Genomic DNA, 13753 nt, shown 5'->3' on the forward strand with positions numbered 1-13753 from the left:
GGCTCAGGTTGGAGGGGACGGGGATGGTCCGGGGAGCGGATTTTGTGCGGGGGACCGGGAGGAGGGGGACGGGGGGGGGGGGGAGATGGGGAGGGAGGGATCGGCCCGCAGCCCCCCCAGCCCCCACACCCCCACCCGCCCCCCCACTCCACAGCCAGTCACGTGCGTCCTCCCAGCCTCTCCGTTAACCCTCTAATCCCAAATCCTGCCCCCGCCGGGGACACTTTCCCGAGTGGGTCAGATCCCTTCATCCTCAAGGCGGGGGCCGCGGGGGGAGCCGTGCTCCCCTCTCCCAGCGTCTCCCAGCCACAGGAAACGCCCAGGGCACTTCTTTGATTTCAAACTTCATCCCCCACTGCTGGTAGCCGCAAGAAATACCAGGCAGGGGAGAAACTTCCATTTCCCGGCCGCTCTCTGGGTTTATTTTCCCTTTCACAGGCTGAGTCCGTCTGAGCCTTTCCCTCCCCAGAGCCGGGGCTGAGGCCTGGGACAGGTTGGGTCGGGGGTGACGGTGACCCCGGGACGGGGGATGCAGGATCCCACGGTGTCCCTGCGGCAGGGCGCAGTGTCCGTGCTCCCAGCACCGAGGGGATCCTGCCCTGCTCCCCGCGTGTCCCTCTCGATGCCTCCACACCGCAGCGTTTGGTTCCTCTCATCCCAGAGCCCCGAGTGGCTTTGGCATCCGGCGCTGGTGTGGAACAGAGCGGATCAGAGCTGGCCTGGGCTCCTTTATTCCCCCTTTTTCCCCGCATTCTGCTCCTCTGCTCCCCAGGGCTGGAGGTTTGCCTTGGCTGGGGGAGGATGCAGCTTTGGGGGTGTTTGTGTGCAAAACGAGGGGAAAGATCTGGAATTCAAATGCTCGGAGAAGGAACGAAACGAGGAGCCTGGAGAACTAAGTGGGGACGAGGGGTGAAGTTTTACCCCTCCGTTTGCAGTTTTTCCCTGCGCACAACACTTTGAGCTCATTCTTGGGCATTGCTCCTTGCTCCAGGTCTACAAAATAATAACCTGCAGGTGTGGGGGTTGTAGGGAGGGGATGAGCTGCGTGTGAGCAGCAAAAAGAGGTGGAGAGGAACCCGGCAGACCCGAGATGCGTGATGTCAGATAGCGGAACAGGGGGATAACACCGACTGTAAATAACATTATCGCTTTTATTGGGTGGTGCCGGGGCAGGACTTGGTTACCCAGGCACAGAGAAAATCTGGAATCACAAGCAAATCTCATCTCAAAGGGTTTGTGATGTAAATATGTCACCTCAGCGTCTTGGCAGGGGTTGAGGATTGATTGATGCGTTGTTTGGTCATTGGAAAAACCGTTGTAGCTGCGGGAACGGCGGATCTGTGGTGTAAATCACGGCTGGGATTTTCCAGCCCCTGCTCAGGGAAACGGCGTTTGTGAGAAAACGCTGGCTTGTGATCCCGGGCTCAGAATTATTCCTTCAGAATCCTGCGAGGGGCTGGCTCTGCACAGAGGGCTCTGAGCTTGCAATGCCCCCTCCTTGCCCACCCCTTTCATGGCCACGATGAATCCCCCAACCTTCCCTGCTCCTTTCCCTTTGCAGCAGCTGGAACTGCCGGGATTTTCCCTGTTCGACTGTCCGCAGCTCGCAGGATGCTGTAAATTATGGGTAAATAGGGGCTGGGAGGCCTCTGGCTCACAACAGGTCATTAAAGATTATTCAACATAACATAACTCCTGGAAAGGCTGATTAGCATTAAGGTTGCTCTCCCGGTTTTACTGCTGGCGTTTAAAGGAGTTTGATAGCAGAGGGGTGAGTTTATCCCCGGGATCCGTGGGCTGGTTTAGGATATGTTGGTTTTCCAGGCTGGAGAGATTGCTGGGACCCTCCTGGGCAAGTGGAGGGGTCTTGGGCAGGTGGGATTTGGGGTGTTTGGAGCTGAAGGCACCATGAGGTTTGTGAGGTTTTGGGGTGTTTGTGTTGGTTTCTGGAGCTGCTGAGGAATTTGGTTGTTCCAGTGGGCAGGGATGAGGACCAGGATCACGGGATCTCCTGAACCTGCCACCAACCCTCTGCCCCCCTCTTTCCTGTGTGCAGAGCCAGAGCAGCGTGCCTCATTCTCCTGGCTTTGGGAATGTGTGTGCTTTGGGAGTTTGGGCGCTTTGGGATCAGGGGAGAGGCTGAGGAGAGGCTGCCCTGTCCTGGGGCACCGCGGGTGGTGCCAGTGTGGGACTGACACTTTCTGGGGTTCATTTTCCATGGATCAGCTTGACTTTGGGCAAAGGAGAAACTTTTCCCACCATCACAGTGTCCGACTCCCTCTCCATAAGGGGAAGAGCTGCTGGAACAACCCTTGGATTGAAACGACCTTTTTGTGGCCCGGTTTTAATTGGATCTTCCACCGAACGAGCCTCCCCAGGGAGGCACCAAGAGTGGCAGGAGCACTCTGATGGGATCCTCTGTAGGAAAAACCTGGTTTTGCTTTGTCTCTTGCTTGCTGGGAGGATTTTTTTCCCTTTCTCTTCGCATCCCGTTTGCTTTCCCGTCTCTCCGGCCATCGCAGGGAGCCGCCTCTCCTCCCCCGGGGCCGCGGGACGTCGCAGAAGAGCTCTGCAGGGGGCCGGGAGGGTTTGCAGAGCTCTGTGGTTTTGTAGGAACATCCCTTCACAGCCAAGACTTCGCAGCGTTACCCGGAGCCTTGGGAATGCTGGCGGGGGTGGAGCAGTGCCTGGTGCACAGGGAAAGGGCTTCTCCTTCCCCAGGGTCACATTTCCCCTCCCAGCCTCAGGGGCAGGAAGGTGAGGGCCAGCAGCTGACATCCAGGTCCAGCTTTTCCTCAACCCACTTGAGTTTTATTGTTTTTTGGCAATTTGAGAAGAAAGCCCGTTCCTGGGAGCCTGTGGAGGAAAATCATGGATTCCTCTGGAGAGAGGGAGGCGGCTCGGCTCGGCTCAGCTCGGCTCTGCTTGGCTTGGCTCAGCTCGGCTGTGGCACAGGAGCTGCAGGGTGGTGGCAGGAGGGACAGTCTGGGGACAGCTGTCCAAAGGGTGATCAGGCACCGTGGGCCCCTGCTGCCTGCAGCATTCCCGGCTCTGCTGGGTGTTTCCTGGCCGAGCTTGGAGGACGATCTCCAGCTCTGCTGCTCCTCTCAATCCCAGGCAAAAAATTCCTGTTTCCTCTCAGCCTGGGGAAGCACCATGTGCGGGCAAAGGGCTCTGGAACAGCGGAACAAAGGCCATTCCCTCTGCCCTGTAAGGGATGGGCATTTGGGACGCCCCTGGGATCCTTCCCCTGCCTGAGTGAGCTGTGGGATTCAGCCAGGATCCACAGGGCCACGCTCCTGCTCTTCTGCTCTTGTTCCAAGCCTGGACTGCTCCAGGAGCTTCCTCTGCTCCCCAAGGGATCCATCCCCAGTGGGATCCATCCCCAGGGGGATCCATCTCCAAGGAGATCCATCCCAGGGGGATCCATCCCCAGTGGGATCCATCCCCGGGTGGATCCATCCCAGCGGGATCCATCCCCAGGGTGATCCATTCCTGGTGGATCCATCCAGGGTGATCCACCCTCAGGTGGGATCCGTCCCGGTGGGATCCACCCCTCGGGGGTGCCAGTGGATCCTCGGCTTTGTCTGGGCTCATCCCTCTCCCCCCCATCCCGGCCCCAGGCGCTGCAGGGAATCTCTGCCCTTCCTCAGGTTCGGTTTTCCCGACCCCTGCGCTCTCATCCTCGCTCTTTGTCCGTCCGCTCATCCCTCCCCACCTCCCAGATGTCCCCAAACCCCCCGGTTCCTCACGTCCAGCTCGCCGCAGAGCTCCGTCCCCGGCTCCCCTCGGATTTTGTTCAGGAATGCGCACACTGGCGGCGGGAAAAACGACGCAATTCCCCCGGGGAAATAATAAAGCCATTTTTCTATATATTTTATAGAGAGAGAAATCAAATCCCTGGCTGGCCACGAGCCTGTTTTGTGTGAGGGGCTGGAGGCCGTCGGGATCAGGGAGCCGTGGCTGGATTTGCTGTTTTCCGAGGCTGACGATGCAGGGAATGCTCCTGGCTCCGGATCTCCCGGAAAAAGTCCAAACACAAAAATCCACCCACGTGGAATCACCGTGCCCCTGGGTCACACACGTGTTCTACAGGCATGTGAACAGAGTTAGAGGTGGGATCTTAATATAAATTCGATATTAATTATATATTATAAACCACGTTAATACAATATATTAATGTTAGCTATAAAAGCACGTATTTGATCTAGATCTACGTAGATTTCATATTATTGTACGCACCCTATATTATTATAAATACTATTTTATGTTGCATTAAATTTAAAATGCAAATTATTATTGTTATAATAAAATATTTTTATTTTATATGTTTTTAATATTTATTTTATAATTTGAACATTTAAGGCCAGGCTGGGCAGGGCTTGGAGCAGCCTGGGATAGTGGAAGGTGTCCCTGCCATGGCAGGGGAGGGAGTGAAATGAGCTTTAAACCATTCCATGATTCTGTAATTCTGCAATTCCATATTAATACATGCATATTTATATGGAATAATATTTAAGCGTTAATTCATATTTATATAAATATACATATTTATAGTTATTCTGGTATATATTGCCTAAGAAGTTAATTCTGTGTAAATATAATTAGAATTTTGCCCCAAACCGGCGCATTCCCACCTTAGTTCATGCTTTCAGCACACGGACACTAAAATCACGGAATTTCACGTCCGGATGAAAGGAAGATGAGGATGAGCATGTGGAAATCACGCGCAAATAACTTCATAAATCCCTAAATTTGTATAAATCCACGATGTTTGTGCAGTTTATACGTACAAAGCACGTGGCTGCAGCAGGGAGGGATAACAGATGGACACTCTCAGCGCTGGCAAGGAGGGAATTTTCCCAGGAAAACAGTGAATTTCGTAACAACTCAATTTTTTTAGCAATTTTCCTCCGTTGTTTTCTGTGTTGTCGAAACCTCGCTGTTGCCGTTTTGGTGCCGGCGCTGGCTCCGGAGCAGCGTTTGGTGTCGAAGCGTGCCGGGAATGAATGATGGCAGCAGCGACCGAGGAACCGAATCCGCCGACACAAAACGGCAGCGACGGGATTCACCCGGCGGCAGCGCCGAGCTCGGCGCTTTCGTTTTCCGCCGCATTTCAAGGAGTTTTCCTTTGATTTTTTAACGACTTTTCCTTTGCATTTCAAGGGGAGAGATTAGGAGGAAATAAAAGAAAAGACAATTAAAATTAAGGTTATTTTTACCCCGATTCGAACCGGTATAAAAACAATTTTATTTTATTTTATTTTATTTTCCCCCTCTGCTGGATAAAATTCCAAGTTTTTATAAATTAATGTGGTGGCTTTTCGAGGAGCTGCAGGAATAAAAGAGTTTCAATCCCTCGGGCTGCTTTAAAAGAGGGTCCGGCTCCCTCCTTGCGCTCAGAGAATTCCACCCCTGGGTAATCCGGGTCCATAAACTCGATTTTACCCCGGGACGCAGAGGGGACTCCGCCGATCCCTTCTCCCATCGCATTCCCGATGCTGTGCTGGATTTTTTGCTTTAAAAAGGAAAGATTTTGCGCTTCATCCCAGCGGGGAATTTCCAGGCTGCTTTGGGAAGTATTTCAGGATGGCAAATCCAGGCTTGTTTTGCTTCCAGCTGCTCCAAAAATATATATTATATATATAAAAATAAAAGGGTGGAAGTGAAGCCTGGAAGCGGCCGCGAGCCGAGCGGGCAGTGGGTGGGATTCGGGAGAGATGCTGGGCTGGAAGGGTTTTTATGCCATTAATCCCAGGAAAAGCTGTGGAACTGGGAGCAAACCGCTTCTTTTGACTCCTAAAAACCTTGGAAAATCAGGAAAACAACTAGGGATTAAAAGGAATTTATTCCATCTATGATTGAAGGGAATTTATTGCGTTGTTTGCTTTGCTGGGATGTGGTGGGATTTGAATCCTTTCGAGTTCAATTTTAACCTGTTAAGATTTGTAAGTCTCAAATGTTGGTGTTAAATGAGTGGGATCACTTTGGATTTAAGCTCTGCAGAACCAGGAGCAGGATCTGGCCCCTGGATTAGCACGGCAGCTGGAGAAATGGGTGTAAATCAGAGGAATTTGGGTGTTACGTGGATTTATGCTTCCTATAGGATGTACAACAGCCTGGCTTGGGGGAATTAATTCCCGGGACTGGGGAGGAATTTATTCCCTGAGGGGAGTTAATTAGTAAATTAATTTATTCCCACCATTAATGCAGGGCTGGGCTGAGCCTCTTGCTCTGGGCTCCATTATCCCGGGTTTCCATGCGATTACCCTGGGCAGAGTTTATCTGGGAAACAGCTGGAAAATGGTGGAAATGGGGGAAAAAAAAAAGCAAAAGGAGGGTGATGATTTGGGAAGGCTGGAGGAAATTTAGCACCGGCTACGCCGTGTGAAAGGACTGAAAGGACGCTGTGATGCCGGGAGGGATCAGGAATAAATCCGAGCCGTTCCAGGAATCGGCTCCGTGGGAGCAAACGCGCCTGGCTCCGGCTTCCCCTGCTCGCTTGGGATCCGTGGAGCCGGGGATCGGCACCCCCTGATTCCCACCCAGGGGATATTCTCACACCTCGAGCGTTCCTTTTCCCCCGGAGCCGATCCCCGGCGCCGGGGATGCCGAATCGCCCCGGTGGGAGAGGGCCCCGATCCCAATCCACCAAGGAAAACCCCAATTCCCCCTGAGATTCGCAAGCAGAGAGGGACAAAGCCCTTCCCCTCCCCGGGGGATTGATGGATTTATTCATCCCATTCCCTAATGAGCCACTTCCAGATCCCAGTAAATTATACGCACCGGGACGGGCGAAATCTTGCTCCATAAATCAGATCTGAGGCTGACAAGCTCTGCCTGCATCATTATCCCGGCAAGTCCCGAAGATCCCAGGTATCGCTGCCTCCTTTGCAAATCCCAATAAATCTGGGAGTAATCATTCCTGACAGAGAGGCAGCAAAAGCACCGGAAAACATTTTCTTCCCTTAAAAATGTAAGTGGAAAATTTATTGCACGGAAAGAAAAAGTTTTCTCCGGAAAGCCTGTAACAAACAGAGCGACGTGAGGAGCTCCCCAGGGCCAAGCCGGTGGGACGGCGTCGCCTTGGGATTCCCGGCATGGATTCGTGCAGCTCCTAAAAATTAAGGGAGATTTTTTTTTCCCTTGGGGTGAAACAAGAGGGAAGAAATAAAGCCGAGTGTCTCCAAGCGTGTCCCGAAAGGACAGTGCAGCCCGCGCTCTGCAGCCTGCTGCCTTCTGGTTTGTGTTTAGCCTTTGGGAAAGGAAAAAAAAAAAAAAAATTCCCCCCCTGCACACCTCCTTTGTCCTAGAGGGAAGATTGATTTTATTAACCGGCCGACACCTGAAAGTAATCGGGATTTTTTTGGTGGCTGGTGGCGGGGGAAGGAGCCGTGCCGGGGCTCCGCAGGGGCAGAGCTGCGTTTTCTCACTGCTCCTGCTTCCAGCCAGACGTGGAATGGAGCGCACCGGGATTCTCCATCGCTCCAGGCTGGTTGGTGCGGGGTGCTGGACATGTCCTTATCCTCACGGTCCCACCACGGAGCCAACACCAGGGGAAAAAAGGCTCCTCTTCCCAAGGGGAAACTGAGGCACGTGGCTGTCAGGGGCTGCAAATACCCCCCCAGCTCTCCCTTGGCTGGTTTATGGCTGGATTGGGAATGTTTGGCTGGCTTTACACCTGGAGGAAAGCAGGGAAGGGGAGGTTGACCCCGAGGAACCCCCTTAAGCATCCCAGGAGTGTTTCCCCCCTTCCCACGTGCTTCCACTCCTCCCAGCCTTGCAGAGCGCTCTGCTTTCCCCCAGGCACATCCGCGGGAGCTCTTGTTTTCCCATAACAGGATTGTCCACATCAGGACATCAAGGGCTCAGGCTGGCGGCGGTGCCTGTGCCTGTCAGGATGAATGAGAGGTGACAGCGCCCAGAGCTCCACGGGAGCCGTGCAGGAACCAGAGCCGCTGCCAGGGGCTCCTGGGCCCCACTGAGGCCTTCCACCTGGATCCCAGCGAGGATGGGCCGGCTCTGCCAAGGCGGGTGAGCGCCAGGGAAGAGCAGGAGGGAGCAGGGAGAGGGGGGATTGAGGTGTCCAACAGCTCAGGGCGATGGAGGGATGGAGGGATGGATGGGTGGATGGAGGGATGGATGGAGGGATGGAGGGATGATGGATGGATGGATGGAGAGATGGAGGGATGGATGGGTGGATGGAGGGATGGATGGAGGAGGGATGGATGGAGGGATGGAGGGATGGATGGATGGATGGATGGATGGGTGGATAGGTGGATGGATGGATGGATGTGTGGATGGATGGATGGATGGATGGACACCGCGGTTCTGTGTTTGGGGATGAATGGATGGATGGAAAAAGAGGGACAAAGTCCGTGAACCAGACAGGGTTAGGCAAGAGCTGAGCCCAGAAGCGTTTCAGCTTTGCTGGGTCGGAGGATGCCTCTGCTCGGAGCTGTTTGGGTTTAAGGCCAAGGGAATCCCATGGGCTGCACACTGTGTGCAGAACTTGTCCCTCAGGACCGGCCAAGCTCAGGAGGCCTTGGTCCTGCAAAGCCAACACTGCTTCTGGCTTCTCGGGGGGGAACCGTGCCCAGCCAGCTCCGTGTTCCTGCAGAGCCCTGGAGGAGCCCCCAAACCCAGCAGGGATCCTCCTCCTCCATGTCAATGGAAGAGCCAAGCCCAACCCAGCAGTGCTGGGCGGGACATTGGACAGGTCCAGAGAGAGCAGCGGGCACCCCTGGGGACAACCCTGTGACTGCAGTGCCCCACTCCACGCTGGGCCGTGGTGTCCCCAGAGCGCTGTGTCCACCATGCCCGTGGCAGGTGGCTCTGGGGGACGCCTTCCCCTCCCCTGGCTGCAGGGACAGTCAGAATTCCTGCCTCCTGGGTTTCTCCACACCTTCTGCCATCGGCGCCTCATCTCCGCATCCCGGTGCCCCTGTGCTCTGTCCCCGGCGTGACCTCTCTGACCCGACCCAAAGGTTTCCTTCGCTTCCTTCGTGCTCGGCCAAGGCTGATAAGGGGAACCAGAAACAGCTTTGACCTTTCAACCACAAATCCCCCCTCGAGGAGCCCAAGCTGTTCCGCATCTCAAAGGCTCCTTGATAGGAAACAAAACCCCCGTGCTGCTGAACTTTTAAGGAATTTCACCCCCAAAGGACCTCTAAAGCACCCAAAGGAAGCTGCCCTGAGGGGCATGGGCTGGGTTTAACCCTGCTGAGAGCGGGGCCAGCACGTGTGATGTGTGAGAGGTGCCGTGGGTGAGCAGTTCTCTGGAGCGCTGGTCTTGTGCTGCCTTCCCTTTTCTTTCCCTTCTCCCTCTGTGCTGCTGTGCTCTCCCCAGACACCCACTGGTGGGGTACAAACGTTTCGGGGACTTTTGGCACCTCCTTTGCTCCTCTCTGAGAGCGAGAGGCCTTTACCTCTGCCAGTCACAGGCCTGGGGACACACAGACCCCTCGGTGTCCCTACCCAGGGCATGGGGGTGGAGCCAGGGGATCTTTACTGTCCCTGCCAGCCCAAACCGCCGCGCGATTCTGTAATTTCAGCGGATACACGACGTGCCTGTGGGAGCAAAGCTCCATCCTCACTTTCTTCCCCACCCCAAAGCGGCGCAGTCCAGCTCCAGGGCATTCCCTGCTCCCTGCTCACACCCTCTGGGTCATGCTGTGATAGGAAAGTGATGGCTGCAGGTGTTGGAGCTCCCTAATTGCTTTGAGCAAGTTAATTGGCAGAAACACAACCGCAGGAGGTGCGGTGGCTCGGCAAAGGGATCGTGCTCCGGGGGAATTGGGCAGCGTTCCCATGTCCCGGGGGATGTTCGGCCCCTGCCGAGTGGATCAAGGCTCTTGGGAACACGCATCCCTCACCCGCTGTGGACGTGGGCTGTGTGTGAGACCCTGGGGTGGAGGAGATCTGTGCGCCCTGCAGCTTTCCCCAAACGCGTCCCGCTGCCTTCCCATGCCTTGATCTTTTCCGGGGTTTATCAAGAACAACTCCACGGGGCTGTGGCAGGTGATGGAAATCCCGAATCCCACGGGATCGGGCCCTAAACACCAGCAGGTTCCCTCCATTGCCTCTGTTACCGGCTCTGTGCTCTCCCTGCTGTTGCTTAACCCCATTAATGGGATCGGAGCCGGTTCAAAGCCTCGGGAGCAGCAGGAGGGAAAGCTCAGAGCAATAAGTGGAGGCGACCTCTGCCAAATTGGAGCAAGACTCGCCTTCCTCCTGCTGCCCCAACAGCCCACAGCATTTTCCCATTAAACCTCGGTGCCCAGGGTTATTGGGGAAGGAGAAAGAGCCAGGACCAGCCCTTCCTGCATGGGAGCAGGGTGAAAACCTTCTGGATCTGGGGGTGAGGGCTCAGCAGCCAACCCTGTGCCTGGGAGAGGATGCTCCTGGAGGGATCGCTCAGAGAACCCAGATCCTGGGATGTGAATCCTATTGGAAAGTCATCAGCTCAGGTAATTTGGGGGAAAATGAGTGTTTTAGAGAGGTGGGTCTGGGGGAAAAAAAATTACACTGTGGTCTGAGTGCCACATTCCTCGTGGGAAACGGGCAGAGTGGGCCATTCTGGGTGAAAAGTGTTGATTTGTGATTGTCTTTTTTGTTGCTGCTCCTTCTGAGCATCTTCAGTGGGGGATCCCCACCCCAGCTCGGCCGTGCAGTACCCAAGAGCTGGAGGGAGGAGCTGGAGCAGGACCCACGTGGTGGAGGGAGCTGGGGATGGAACCCCAGTGCTGCGACCCTGGCTTTGGGGTCCTGGGGGATCCTGTGGGATCCTGTGGGGTGAGGGCTCTGTAAGAGGTGTTTTCATTGAGGCGGAGGTTCTCAGAGCACAGACACGAAATTTTAACCTTTAGGGAGCTCCGTATTTGGGTCTGACGGTGCTAATTTGGGTAACAGAGATCCCAGCACATCTGCTCCCAGGCCGACGGAATTACCCCATGGGCAGGATCTGACCTGCACCAACAACCCTCCTTCCCTCCCAACAGCATCTCTGCCCGGCCCCCATCCTCCCCCGTGATCGGGGTTTTCTCCTGGCCCTCTTTTTTTTGGGAGAACATTGCTTGGGGTAGAGGAAACTGAGTCCCCGCTGCTCCCGGGGCCGCGTGTGATGCTGGGATGAGCTTTAATGGGTCCCAGGCGCGGCTCCCGCTGCCCCTTCCCCTCAGCCCACGGGAGGGAACCAAATCCAACGACCTCGCCCCGGGCATGAGCTCAGCGAGGCTTTTCCGCCTCTCCTGCCGCCCCAGGAGTCACGGCTGTTAGGGCAGCGGAGCATCTCTCCCCGTGCCCGCGGTCCCGGGGGCTGCCCGGGGTTATCCCATCCTCCCGGCCCCGGCGGAGCCGCGCCTGGCCACGGGGACGGGATGGTTTCTCCAGGAAGGTTTAATGGGCAGCGGGCGAGGGGAGGTCGCTGCAGCGTCTTGGTTTTCCAAGGTGCTGCCCGGCGGGAGCGCGGTGCTGGGAGAGGACGCTCAGGAGGGGATTTTGGAGGGATCCCCTGGCTCCTGCCCCGCAGAGCATCCCCTGGGAGCGCTTTCCTGAGGAGGAAGGCGCAGAGGTGGCTCTGTGTCCCTCCAGCTCGCAGGGATTTCGTTCACCCTTTAATTCAGTGGAGGCTCTGCAGCAGGATTCAGCGACCTGCGGAGGCTGAGATGCATCCACGGACTCCCAGCCCATTCCCTGGGTTCATCCGTTCACTTTTTCCCATGGAAACGTCCACTTCTGGGCGAGGGCACGACAGCTCACGGCTGGTCAGGTTTTTCCTGGGAAGGAGTGAGGGTTCCCTCCAGCCCAAAAGGGGGATTTGGGACAGAGAGCGTTTGCTGCAGGAAGCAAAATTCATCTGGAATCAGGTGCAGGAGCCGTGAGATCCCACCGCTGTGGGATCCGTCAGCAGCCTGTGCTTCCTGCTGGGACATCCCCACCTTGGTGGGGCCCCACGTGCTGCGACCCCTCCTCCCGCGGGGAGCCCATCCCCAGGGCTCTTTGCTCCTCACCAAACCCTTGGCTTTGGGACGGGGCTTTTGTCCCAGGCTCCTCCTGGCCCCGAGGGAATGCAGGAGGCAGAGCCCCTGTGTGCTGTTCCCATAAAAATGGAGCAGACAGATCCTGTGGGGAGCTCCTCTCTGGAGGGGCTGGATGGGCTGGGGAGACCACAACAGAAGGGGCTCAGCCCCGTCCTGAGGCGCTGCCACTCCCTGGATCCTGGAAAATTGCTGCTCCTGCTGCCTGGTGCTCAGCGCAGAACAGAGGGTGACAGGGCTGGGGCTGGGATTTTGGGGGTTCTTTTCTTGGATGATCTTCCAAACGTCTTTCCTTCTGCATCCTGTCATAGCAGCCTGGAGCAGGATGAGGATGAGGATGAGGATGAGGATGAGGATGAGGGTTTCTCCCTGCCATGGCTCCAGAGCCCAGCAGAGGCTCATGTTCTCCCCACTGCCCTGTTCCATGTGCCCATCCCAGGACGTGTGGTGATGGCAGAAGGGAGGAGGTGAGTGCTGTGCCCTCCCCAAACAGGCAATCCCTGGGGTAACCCCCATAATTCCCCCTGGAGTGCACCCCGATAGGTTCTGCCCAGGTCGGTGACCTCAGAGGGACCTGGGCTCTGTGGCAGCTGCTGATCCAACCTCCCAACCCCGTCCTGGCTCCCAGGGCCTCCCATCAGCCCCAATTTCCTGCGCAGCCCGCTGATAAGAGGCTGATCCTCAGCCATGGAAATCCGATGCCCCGGTGTCAGGGAACACGGGTCCTGGGGGACCGTGGAAATCCGGCTGAGAATGAGCAGATCTCGCCCCTTTCCCTCCTTCCCATTGCAAAAAAATCCCTTTGGAGGGTGGATGGGGCCTCAGCGCTGCTCACGGGGATCGCCCTGGGCTTCATCCCCCTGATCTGTGCTGGCACTGCTGGATCCCGGGGGTTAAAACTTCCAGGGGCACCAGCACCCACTGGAGCACCCCGAAAATAACGGGGTGCCCATTGTGAATTGTCATCTCCTTTTTCAGGCTTTGCTGTGGTTGCTGAATCCCAGGGACTCGTGGATCCTGCCTGCTGCCTGGGGAGCTGTTCCCATCTCTCTTCTCCCTTCATTCGGGGTCTGTCCTGGCCCTGTCCAAAAGGAGGAAGTGAACCCCCAAATCTCCCCCAAGCTGGTCTGGGGGCACTGACGGGGCAGGTGATGGGTGCTGTGGGTTTTGCTTGATGAGGGGACTGGTGGCAAATTGGTTTTACTGGATTTGGAGGGGCTGTCTCTCATCACAGCAGCCCCGCAGCAGCGCTCGCTGCCCAGCGAGGAGCGGGGTAATTCCAGTTTATTTGTTCCCCTATTTTCTCTGCCTGTGCTGTGTCATCCCCCTGCTCTGCTGGCCCTGGTGACTTTGTCCTCCCAGCTAGACCTGAATTTGGGGTGGATTTCTCACTTTTTGGGTGTCCCCAGCCAGGAGTTTCACATCCCAGACCACATCAGGGTGAAACCATCTCCAAGCTTTGCCGTCTCTTTCCCAAGCAGGAATTGATTCAGCTCCAGGACTGCTGGTCCTGGAAGAGGGAAAGTCCTGAGGTAGGAAAACCAGAGCCCTCTGAAAATCCACTCTGCTGTGGACAGAGCCCCGCCTGGAGCTCTGTAAATCCCGAGCTGATCCACGCCCAGGAATTACAGTAATTTAATGGAGCTGGTTTCTAGATGGGTTCATCCCTGTGCCAGCCGCTGCAACGATTGAACTAAACTGATTTTCCTACTGAA

The 13753-nt window shown here is 55.9% G+C and overlaps 1 long non-coding RNA gene across 1 annotated transcript; it reads left to right on the plus strand.

The window, feature by feature from the left end:
* The first annotated feature begins 10266 nt into the window (after nucleotides 1-10266).
* LOC120762869 (uncharacterized) lies at nucleotides 10267-13753 on the plus strand. Its single transcript, XR_005703985.2, has 3 exons — nucleotides 10267-10469; nucleotides 12350-12505; nucleotides 13017-13753. It is a non-coding gene; the product is annotated as an uncharacterized LOC120762869 (long non-coding RNA).

Source organism: Hirundo rustica, chromosome 24 (genome assembly GCF_015227805.2).
Source record: "Hirundo rustica isolate bHirRus1 chromosome 24, bHirRus1.pri.v3, whole genome shotgun sequence".
Classification (NCBI taxonomy): Eukaryota; Metazoa; Chordata; class Aves; order Passeriformes; family Hirundinidae; genus Hirundo; species Hirundo rustica.